General features: G+C 41.8%; 1 protein-coding gene across 1 annotated transcript in view; it reads left to right on the forward strand.

Moving 5' to 3' along the window:
* CCDC146 (coiled-coil domain containing 146) overlaps nt 1-12,453 on the forward strand; it is a 107,151-nt gene that overhangs the window by 39,836 nt on the left and 54,862 nt on the right. The gene's annotated exons all lie outside the window — the stretch shown is intronic.

Consider the following 12,453-nt stretch of genomic DNA (forward strand, 5'->3'; position numbering starts at 1 on the left):
AATGCATTTCTAAAGCATGACAATATTATAGTACTGTACATATCTAGTGTGACGGACGTTATAGGTGTTATCAAGATCAGAATGTGGCTCTCAGACTCAGACCCACAGAGCTACTTAGGTGCCAAAGTTCCAGTTTTAGGCTCCACTGCAATCCACGAAACTGCCAAACCCTGTAGGTCACTCTGTGACTAAATTTTCAGGGTAAAAGTTCCATCTGCACCTAAGTTTATTCTTCTGAGCATGCACACTGTGGTCTCCCTCTAGGCACCAGGAAGCCTATCTCTTGTTGTACCAATAAAATAAAAACCAGCAGGATCTTATTAAAGGGAAAAAGGCAAAATACCACATTTATTGTGAATACAGAAAGAATCCTAGTAAGCAGTTAGTTATAGTTATAACATTCCATTCAATCTCATATTTATTCACACATTCATTCATTCATACACACACACACACACACACACACACACACAGGTTCTGCAAGGTTTTTATCATAGTTACCAGCCTTAGAGTTGCTCATGCCAAGCCACTGGCAAGGTGGCCTGGACATGAGGAGGGAGCAGGGCCTTGTCAGATGCTCATCTGATGCTCCTGGAAGTTGGTTTGCAGAATCAGACCCCCAAAGTTCTCATTTTTTAGAGTCTATTTTTATAGGAATTTCTTCCTATGCCAGTCTATGGGAATTGCTGCTTCATGCTGTTGCTGAATCAATCAGCAGATAGCACATTCCTGACGGCTCCAAGATGTTATCTTGTTCTTTGGTTCTCCCATTCTTGAGGCTGTTGGGTGGATTCCAGTCTGCCCTCCGGGGGGGGTCCTCTGGTTATTTCCACTTGACGCCTTCTTCAGCCGATGGACACTGGATTCTTAGGCTGGCACCTCCCTGATCATTCAGTTATTATCCACACAAAGCATCCATCCACATACATCCTCTATCTCTATTTTAATCACAATTGTTAATACAACAAAAGGGCAGGGAGTCTCTGGGTGCTGTTTCTGTTGTTAGAGTATTGCTTTGAGTCTCTCTCTCTGTGAATTGCTTTGAGAACAGACTCTGTCTTAGAATGTACTAACACAATTAGCAGCTTACAAGTTTCACACATAGAGGGAGAGAAACAGTACCAAAAACCAAAAGACCTCTTAATTAGTAATACCCTGGAATTTAAACTCTGGGGAATCAAACTCATTTGTGATTTTAATACAGAACTTCTTTAATATGATCCAATATAATCCCCCTTTTGACACTAAGATTTATAATCGTCAGTGTCACTTTCTATGTAGCCTATTCAAGAGAAAGTACTGTGAGGCAATTTGAGTTTGTGATTCCAATTCATGCCACATACATGATCCTAGTGATGTATCTTTACTACAAGGTTCTGGGGCAACAGGCAAGGTGAGGCACACCCACTTTTGAGGAGTCCATTCGGTACAACCTCTAGTGTCCAATAGCTTCCCTCCCTCCCCAGCCCACTGGCTCAAGGTCCAAGAAAAAGGAGTATTTGTGGCACCCTAGAGACTAACAAAAAAGAAGATATTGTTAATGTTACTCACTTTACTGATTTCAGAATACATTGAGCCTGAGAGTGTAGTGGAATGGAAACCGTTTATACAAAACGAGAGAGGGGTTGCAGCATTGCAAGGCATACTCTCCGAGGAGGGCACACAGCAACATTTTGGGTAAACTTTACAAAACCTAGATAGCCTGTGACACATTTTCACTTAATTAAAAAATGGCATGCCAGTAACTATTGCAGTCTTGCTGCAAAGTGTTGCAATGATCTCTTTCTTTTTTAACAAATGCATCAAACCCTTAATATTTCCCAATATGACCCAGAACATTTTGTGTTCCAAAGTAGCTAGTGCAGGTATCTGCATTTCAGTGCATCCCATAGCTATGGCTGTGTAGTTTCCTATATCTAATATTTTTTTTTTCTTATGGATAAGCCATGTGGTAGTATTAAGCCATTACTAAAGATTCCATCGGCCTTTTAGGTTACCCAGACCAATTTGGACCAAGTCTACATTGGCATGTACTTGTTTTTGTATCAGGCTGTCCTGTAGCTGGGACAGAAAGCTTAATTTATTTTTAAGTTCCTGCAGGTCTTCAGTATTTTTTTTTTTTTTAAACACACAACGGTGCTAGCAACAAGACAAAACACAAGACAAAACATAGAACACAGAACACAATTTCTATTGTGACAGTAGATTCATGGTATTGGGTTGCTTTTCAGCTGGCATCAGCTTTTCCTGATTTTCTGAAAGACAAAAAGAACATGTTTCTACCCCTTTTGGGGTGGCAGATTATTGCTTAAAATATTTCTTTTACAAATACCCTTGCTGATTGCAGGCAAAACAGAGAAATTGCCCCCATATTTTCCTGTTTTTGTTCTATAGGCAGGCCAGGTTTCAATGGCTTTTATCTTTTAAGGGTTATGGGGAAATTATCCCACTGTTTAGTCATTAAATCCCTGAGTTTTCCTTCTTATACAGCAGACCAAGTTTATAATGTTTTTCCTGCTGTGTTAAGCTTTAAGTTTTATTTACAGGTAATAACTGAGAAGCATCATTACCATACGACCTTAAAGGATTTTTCCAAAAATCATACACACTATACGTTGTTACAGGGATACTTATTATCATTAAATTTATTAAAATTATCTTGTTATCCCATGCCTTTTATTTAGACAATTTGTTTGCTGACAGGTATATCCTTTATCTGCAGCTCCTTTGTGCTGCTAGTTCTTTCCTTCCTTTATCGTTTAGGTAATTTGCATTTTCACAGACACTTCCTGCTTTTGGATTTAAAGCCATCAGCAGCTCAGAGAGTCTATCTTAAAAGGGACACAATCAACTTTCACCAGAGTTTTGATTACTTTTAACTTCTGCTTCCAAAACACACAGCAATCTGAAAAAGAAAACCCAACCTATTGTGGCTCCCTTTGGAGCCCTAATAGCATTTTAATGAAGTAGCATGGTATGTTTGCATTTCTTTTGCCCCTTCTACAATATACCCTGCACATGTTCTGGGGCAAATGCACATTCCTTCCATAGTTTAACTTCTATAACATTATCCAGATCCATTTTTACATAAGGTGTCACTATTTCTTTTTTTGCTTACAGAGTTTTCATGTACCTTTATCAAAGTGACAGTCTTTTTACTCAGAGCCATTTTAAGACTCAGTGTTTCTAACATTGCTTCTTTTTGTTTTGTGCACCTCACCCCTGCTGTTGCTTCAGAGAGGCACTGTCTTTTTTTAATTATTTTTTTTTTACTACAACTCTCATCTGCTATTTTGTTACAAAAACAAATAAACAAACAAAAAGAATCCAAAATTTTTTTTTTTATATTCTCCTGATTTTGACTGCCCTGCTGCAGCCACAACTTAAAAACATTTTAAATTTTGTAAAGCATTGAGTTACCTTTTAAGGGTTAAATGCCAAATCCCAAAGCCAAACAACACTAATTACCTGTGTCTAGCAAAAAGGTCTGTCAGTTTTGCAACTTTGAATTAAAGAGTCAAATGGATTTTTAGTGGCATTATTTAAAACAAAAACAAAACTAACTGGTCCTTAGAACTTTACATATTTACACACACACAGACAGATACATACACGTTTTCTTTTCCTTAACATCCCTTCCACACTGCTCTGTTTTTTACATCTTACATTCCCTTTATACATTTGAGGCAGTTAAGTTCCAATAGAACCCTCTTATGTTCTTTTATCAAATTTGACTAAATTGTCCAGTCAAATGATTTTAATCAGATAGTTTATTTTTGCCTGGCTAATTTACAGACATTCCTTTGGAAAAGGGCCCATTTTTCTTTCAGAATGGCTGCAAAGAAACCAAGAATGCTCTTTCTCTAACAGGTTTCAGAGTAACAGCCGTGTTAGTCTGTATTCGCAAAAAGAAAAGGAGTACTTGTGGCACCTTAGAGACTAACCAGTTTATTTGAGCATGAGCTTTCGTGAGCTACAGCTCACTTCATCAGATACAAGATCTGATACATCACAGATCTGATGAAGTGAGCTGTAGCTCACGAAAGCTCATGCTCAAATAAACTGGTTAGTCTCTAAGGTGCCACAAGTACTCCTTTTCTTTCTCTAACACTTTTCCTTTTTAACATTTTCGGTTAAAAGTTGTTTGGGTGAAATACAAAGTTTAACTGCTTAATTCCCTCCAGCCTCTGCAGAGTTAACTTTTTTTTTTTTACTCTCTTTTCTCTTTGTAATTATGCCTGGGGGTGCCGTACATAGGGCCTTTCCCCCCTTTACCTGCGTCCCTCCAGCCTCTGCAGAGTTAACTTTTTCACTCTTTTTGTATTCCTCTCTTTCACTATTTTCAGCTGGCTTTGGGTATTTGTAGCCAGCACCTTCCAATTCTCTGCTCCCTTTTCCGTTTGTGCCTTTTCCTCTTTACATGAAGACAAGCGGAGGGAAGAATCCTTACATGCCTCCCACAACAACCAAATTGCTGCTGCATCTCTTTTGGCAGCACTAGAAGGTTTGTATATGAGGATATACTGAGCCAATCTATCCTCTAGGTCCGAAATAGTGCAGACATCAGCTAGGGCTTGTTTAGTCCAAGGACTGTGCCCACATTTTTGAAGGATTTGTTTAAAAGGTGTAATTTGTTTAACAAAAGGTGAGGTTGGAGTTCCTTCTGACTCCATTCCTCCCTCTGGTACTGGCTTACCCTGTTTTCTTTTAAACATCTTAACATGGATATTTCAATCTCTTTGTCACTGCTGGTATTACTTAGCAAGTGACACAGCCTAGATTCTGAAATCATAGCTTAATCTATGCGTTTTTCCCCTGCTACCTTCCCGGAGGCCAGCAGGTCCCCTGCTACCTTCCCAGAGGCCAGCAGGTCCAGTTAACCTATTTCTCCCTGCTACCTTCTCGGAGGCCAGCAGGTCTGGTTAACCTGTTCTTCCCTGCTACCTTCTTGGAGGCCAGCAGGTCCCCTGTTACCTTCCCGGAGGCCAGCAGGTCTAGTTTAATCTGTTTTCCCTGCTACCTTCTCGGAGGCCAGCAGGTCCCCTGCTACCTTCTCGGAGGCCAGCAGGTCTGGTTTAATCTGTTTTTCCTGCTACCTTCTCAGAGGCCAGCAGGTCCCCTGCTACCTTCTCGGAGGCCAGCAGGTCTGGTTAACCTAATAGAAATGCCTAGCTCACTAGAGCTGGCGGCGTGCACACTAATATTTACAATAACTGAGGTTTTTTACCAATATTCCCCCTTTCGCATTTCTCCACCAAAATGTTGTACCAATAAAATAAAAACCAGCAGGATCTTATTAAAGGGAAAAAGGCAAAATACCACATTTATTGTGAATACAGAAAGAATCCTAGTAAGCAGTTAGTTATAGTTATAACATTCCATTCAATCTCATATTTATTCACACATTCATTCATTCATACACACACACACACACACACACACACACACACAGGTTCTGCAAGGTTGTTATCATAGTTACCAGCCTTAGAGTTGCTCATGCCAAGCCACTGGCAAGGTGGCCTGGACATGAGGAGGGAGCAGGGCCTTGTCAGATGCTCATCTGATGCTCCTGGAAGTTGGTTTGCAGAATCAGACCCCCAAAGTTCTCATTTTTTAGAGTCTATTTTTATAGGAATTTCTTCCTATGCCAGTCTATGGGAATTGCTGCTTCATGCTGTTGCTGAATCAATCAGCAGATAGCACATTCCTGACGGCTCCAAGATGTTATCTTGTTCTTTGGTTCTCCCATTCTTGAGGCTGTTGGGTGGATTCCAGTCTGCCCTCCGGGGGGGGTCCTCTGGTTATTTCCACTTGACGCCTTCTTCAGCCGATGGACACTGGATTCTTAGGCTGGCACCTCCCTGATCATTCAGTTATTATCCACACCAAGCATCCATCCACATACATCCTCTATCTCTATTTTAATCACAATTGTTAATAGAACAAAAGGGCGGGGAGTCTCTGGGTGCTGTTTCTGTTGTTAGAGTATTGCTTTGAGTCTCTCTCTCTGTGAATTGCTTTGAGAACAGACTCTGTCTTAGAATGTACTAACACAATTAGCAGCTTGCAAGTTTCACACATAGAGGGAGAGAAACAGTACCAAAAACCAAGAGACCTCTTAATTAGTAATACCCTGGAATTTAAACTCTGGGGAATCAAACTCATTTGTGATTTTAATACAGAACTTCTTTAATATGATCCAATACTCTGACCTAAGCTCCAGAGGAATCCATGAGCCAGGGGAAGATAGGTATTTGTCCACCTAACTCACATATGGGGCCCAGGCTGGTCAGCATGCTCGAAGGCTGCCTACCAAAACAGTGGTGGGGCTGCTGCTATCCACCTTATAACTTTTAGCCCAGTAGTTATAGCACTCATGTGGGCAGGGGTGAAAGTAACTTAAAAGTCTTACTGGTACGGGGGCCTGGCTCCACACTCCTTTAAGGGGCGGGGCCTCAGACAGAAAGGGTGGGGCCTTGGGCAGAAGGGGCGGGGCTGGGGGGGTCAGCCTCCCCCAGCCAGCCCTTCAGCACTGCCTGGCCTAGGCCACCCGGGGCTCCTGAAGTGATTTAAAGGGTCCGAGGCTCTGGCCACTGCTGCAGTAATGGTGGCGGTGGCCAGGAGCCTTTTAAATCACCAGGCCCCAGGGAAGCTGCCCCTTTTGTCCCCCCCTTGGCGGCCCTGGGGGGCCAAAAGGAGCAGTTATGCTAAAGTGCTGCCACGGCAGCGCTTTAAGGACCCCACCGCTCTGGGGGAGAAAGGGTTTGCATGGGGGGATCTCCCACCTCTCAGGAGGTGGGCAGTAACCACTGAGCTATGGGTTGTTCTGATGTGGAGCTCCCTTAATCCCTCCTGTAGAAGTTGTTCCAATGTTGATTAAATAATAAAGAGTCATTGGGCCAGAGAGAGAGTACATGTGTGAGACTGACTCTATAGTCCAGTGGTTATGGCATCCACCAAGGAGATGCAGGATACAGTCCCCCTGCTCCAATGACTCTTTAATTATTTATCTACAGGGGAACAGTTTAGACAGGAGAGTGAGGGAGCCCTACATCAGACTATCCCATTGCTCTGTGCTCTTGAGAGGTGAGAGACCCCTGTTCAAATCATTTCTGCACCTGAGGCAGAGCAGGCAATTGAAACTGGGTCTCCCACATCCTGGGTGAGTGTGTTAGCCATTGTGCTAAAATTTTAAGGTGGATGGCAGCAGCAACATCACCACCTTCTCTTTCAGCCATTTTGTGTGGCGTGAGGAAGGCACCTCACTCATTCTTACAAGAAACGACTTAGGTGCCTAAGCTGCCTGACTCCAGGAGAGGGGTTCCTGTTCTGTATTGCTAGCAGATATAGGTGACTCCCAGCACTCCAGACCTAGACCCCAGACTTATGTCTCCATAAGAGTGATTGGGTTTAGGACACACTCCTCTAATCAGCATCTTGCATTGGCTATCTTCCATTGCTCCCCACCTAGCATGCTGGCTTTTAGAATCACATTCTGAGGTGCCTATCTCTCCCCATTCATTGTATAGGGACTTAACTCAAGCTTTGTGGATTGCAGTGATGTTCTTGTGATTTTCTAGGACCCTAAATTTTAGGTGCTGCAAAGTTTAGTATCACAACACCTATGTCTCTTTGTAGATCCAGGTCTCATTTCTTACTCAAGAAAGATGGAATAAAGCTATCAGAATTTGGTCCCAGATGCAGAGTAGTGGAAATAAAGGTTATGTCTTCCCTGCAAATATATATATATATATATATTTGTTTATATTTGACAATGGAATGACTAATGCACATTAACTATCTCACTGTAAAATCCTATTTGAGACAAGGTACTGTAATTTTTTCCACTAGATAGATAGGTGAGGTCAACACTACCCCTGTCTGTAGTTCATATCACCTAGCTGTGAAGCTACAGTGCCTTGACTCCACTAGAATTTAACAGTGAGATAACTAACTCACATTAATAATCTCACATTAAAACACACCTTTATTTGATAATGAAGACAAAGCTGAAGCTAAACAAAATTCTACAGCATCTCATAGGAAAATATGACTTCAGTGTGATTCATCTTTCACAAACTTTTAGAAACAGAGGTGAAATGCAAATATTTGTAAATTGTTATTCCAATTTAGCTTGCAGTATTTAAAAAAAGAAATCTAACGCTATATTTCAGGAATAAAGATTTATAAATATTTTATAAGTCTGGTTAAAAGGGTGTATATATCTATATATATATATAGATATAGATATATATAAGCTAAATCTGAGATCCAAATGCAAAAGCTACAGTTTAGAGATGTCATATATTTGTGACTCTTCCCGGGGGATCTGGGGTCCAGAAACCCAATAAATAGAAGATGCTGATTCGTATGTGTCTTCTTTTATTAAAATGTTTAATGGGCCTGATTCTTATCTCACACCAATAATTTTAAGTCAGTATAATTGTACTAAGAAAAAGGAGTATTTGTGGCACCCTAGAGACTAACAAAAAAGAAGATATTGTTAATGTTACTCACTTTACTGATTTCAGAATACATTGAGCCTGAGAGTGTAGTGGAATGGAAACCGTTTATACAAAACGAGAGAGGGGTTGCAGCATTGCAAGGCATACTCTCCGAGGAGGGCACACAGCAACATTTTGGGTAAACTTTACAAAACCTAGATAGCCTGTGACACATTTTCACTTAATTAAAAAATGGCATGCCAGTAACTATTGCAGTCTTGCTGCAAAGTGTTGCAATGCATACTGTTCGGATAGATGTCTAAGGGCCCAATTCTGCAGTCTTTACTCAAGCAAAACTCTCATTAACTTACATGTCTGAGATTTTTTCCTGTTGTTTTACACCTTGTATAGTCATTAACACTTGCGCACAGTGCCTGTAAAGCTCTAACAAGTCAAAATGGTGGCATTTTACACACAGTTTGCACAGGTACAAATATACGGTGCAAGAGTGGAGACTGAGGCCACAATGTCTGTTGGCTTCAATAGAATTACTCTGGATTTATATAGGTGCCACAGCGCTTAATTTGGCCTACCTTGTATTTCTTGGTCATACATACATTGGCTAAGAAGTTCAGAACCCATGGTTTCACCTACAGTTTTTATGATTCCCTCTCCCCAAATGCTAATTACAATATCTATGCTCGTCTGTGGTAGATGACTCTTGAATGGCTGAGAAAGGAGATTGAAGACAGAGCCCAAAGGAAGGACTGATTGTTGAGATACTTTGCAGTGTTAGTTTGAGCTTTTGTTGCCTTGAAAGGGATCTGACTTAGATGCTTTCAGCTGAAGTATGAACAGGGGCAGATGGACTGCAGGAAGGGCTGGAGATGAAGACTGTCTGCAGCATCATGCCCTATTGCAAGCGGGTGCTCTGGCATCATAAAATCCTCCTTCCATCCACACAGAAGAACATTTAACATGGATTTGAGGATGCTTTAAGTCTGGGCTAGTTAGCATGGCTGAGGATATGGGCTTGAGATTGGAATTTGCTTCAGCCCAGACAGGCAAACTGCCTACTTTGCAGTGAAAATGCAGACTACTCAATCCCAGATGCTGTTAGTCCTCCAGTCCCATCCCACAATTCTACCTGGGCAGTACTTTCTTGTGGAACTCCTCCCTTCTTCTGCTGTGCATTTTAACCCTGTTTGCCTGCTCCATTTCTGCTGCACTTCCACAGCATTTGAACAGAGATCTCATCTGTGACAAACGGGGGCTATGTTTATACAGTTTATGAATTTTGGTTAATATTGTGCAGTTGGTTTATGAAAAGCAGCTGTATCCTGAGTGCCTATATGTATGAAGATCTACCAGGTCCTGTAGCAGGTTCACAGCAGACAAATACAAGGAGCTAGTGGTGCTTAGGATTCAATTATACTATTCAGGTTCAAACAACTGGCAACAGTGGGTGAGCTCAAGCCTTGGAAATCCAGTTTAGCTTACTCTTCTGAAAGGAGAGGGGGAGACAGAAGCAATGAAAACTTATCAGGAGCAGAACAAAGGCAGCCAGCAGACCAGGAGGAGTTTAAATAAAGGAATTCACAGGAATAGAGGGAGCCAGGCAGGAAGAGGACACGTGGGGCAGAAGAAAGCAACAGAAGCTAGGTAAAAGGGAGATACCACCCGTCATGGAACAGCCTCAGGAATGGGACAGCCTGCCTGTGGTTCCTAATGACACCTAAGGGAAGGCTGAGCTAGAAAGGGAAATGTGTGCAATGTTTGTTGTTTGTATGATTAAGTAAAGAACATAAATGTGTTAGAGTCTGCAAAGTTTGTGTGTTAACTACTGTGTGCCCCTGAGAGTTAGACTGTAACAAAAAGTTTCACACCTTTGGGGTAAAGTTCCAGGAGAGGGTATGTTTAAGTCCAAGGGCATTCTAAAGCTCACCATTGTGCACAGAGGGGCTAGGCAGCTGTATAGGGCTCCAATTCTCAGGAGGGAGTGTTAGGCTGTAGGTCTGTACTTCCAAGAGTGTGCCTAGGGATCCTGAGATTGGGGCAGTGGCTGGACTGCATTCATGCTCTGTAGGCTTAAAATAGCCGGGGGAGCAAGGGACACAGCATGGATTCCCTTCACGGCAGTCCTAGTGAGTGGCCATGAGGGAGCACTTGCTAGGATCTGTGACACCATCCAAGAAATCCTCCTGTGCTGGCAGTTTGCCAGAAGCTGACACCTGTCTCCTGCTAAAGCTGTGGGGTAGTATCAATAAAAAACATAATTTAGATAAATGTACCCAACATGAGATTTTTATGTTTACTAGGCAGGAAAGAAATAGGAAATGGAGAGGCAAAGAAGTCAGCTGGGTGTGCTATGAATCACTTTGTGGTTTGTAGACTGAATTCCTTAATAACTTTCTCATTAAAAGTTCTTGTTGCCAAATGCTGTTTGCTTTCACCTGCAGGACTGCCTGCATTAATAATGAATAACTCCACTTGGAAGTTATTTACATATTGTTCTCATGTCATGGCCACAGACAGCAGCTTCATTCTAGGTGAGATTGAGTGAGTTTTCAACCTGTGAATGAATTTGTAGAGTGGCTCAATTTAATGCACTGTTAAGACCCACAGGATAGCCCACCAGAAATCCATTCCAGCTCAGGGGGTAGTACAGCCCTATTGTGGATGTAGTTACATGGGTCTGGCATGGGTAAGGCTTTGCTGTGGGGACACTCGACCCAGACAGGGCTAGCCTGGCTGCAGTGAAAACATGGCTTTTCTACACTGGGAAATTAACTAGAATTACTGTTGTGGTATGTTTCAGAGTAGCAGCCGTGTTAGTCCGTATTCGCAAAAAGAAAAGGAGTACTTGTGGCACCTTAGAGACTAACAAATTTATTTGAGCATAAGCTTTCGTGAGCTACAGCTCACTTCATCGGATGCATTGTGGTATAGTTACTCTGCAATAGCTATTCTAGAATGCTTTTGCACTTTAAATTTACAACCTGCTTTAATATTTAAAAAACAGGCTGAGGTCTGGTCTTTGTTTAAAATTTAGGTTGACACAGCTGTCAATCAGAGGTATAAAAAAACCCACAACCCCTGAGTGATGTAGTTATGCCAACCTAACACCCTGTGTAGACAGCTAGGTTGATGGAAGAATGCTTCCCTCGACTTAGCTACCATTGCTTGGGGAGATGGTATTCCTACATCAATGGAAAAACCCCTTCCGTCTGTTTAGGTTGTGTCTACACTATGGGTTTATGCCAGCATTGCTACAGTGATGCAGCTATGCCAGTATAGTCTCCGTAGTGTAGACATACTCAGGCAAAACGAAGATTCCACCCTAGAATCTCTAACAAAAGCCATTAAGATATATAGTAACTGGCCTGAGGCTCACACAGGGGGTAGGGCTTTGAAAAAAGGGAGTTTCTCTGAGAGGGGGGAAAGTGTCTAAGAGAAACACTTTCTGGAAGGCTAAGAGCTCTTGGGCTTACTAGAAGAATGTAAATGGGTATGTTCTGTTCCTGTAACTCAAGAGGGAAGCCCATCTAACTTAACTCGTAGCAAAGTGTAAGGTTAGATGAGTCTAGATATGTGTGTAGACTGCTTGTTTTAAATCCCTTTCTCTAACACTTTGCTCCATTTGCTAAAAAAAAACAAACTACTTGTTTTAAGAAGGCTGTTTGGCACTGTATAGCATTAGTGACAGGCTCCTGAAACAGGTCCAGTCAGACCTGCACAGTAATAAGTAGTGGGCAGGTAGAGAGTGGCATTCCCAGGTCATGGTCTAAGAGAGGGAGAATTGGGTACTTCCACCTCCAGACAGGTAAGGGCTGCAGACCTAACACCTTAGGGGGTACACTCAAAGAGAGCAAAATGGGAACAGAGGTCTAATCAACTCTGTAATTGTGATGTGTTCTTTATGCTCTTTTATGTATACTACAAATTATTAAATAAACAAGCATCTTTCGTGTGTATATTTTTATTTTATATGTTACCGAGAACTGAAAAA

The sequence above is a fragment of the Eretmochelys imbricata genome, chromosome 1 (assembly GCF_965152235.1).
Source record: "Eretmochelys imbricata isolate rEreImb1 chromosome 1, rEreImb1.hap1, whole genome shotgun sequence".
Taxonomy (NCBI): Eukaryota; Metazoa; Chordata; order Testudines; family Cheloniidae; genus Eretmochelys; species Eretmochelys imbricata.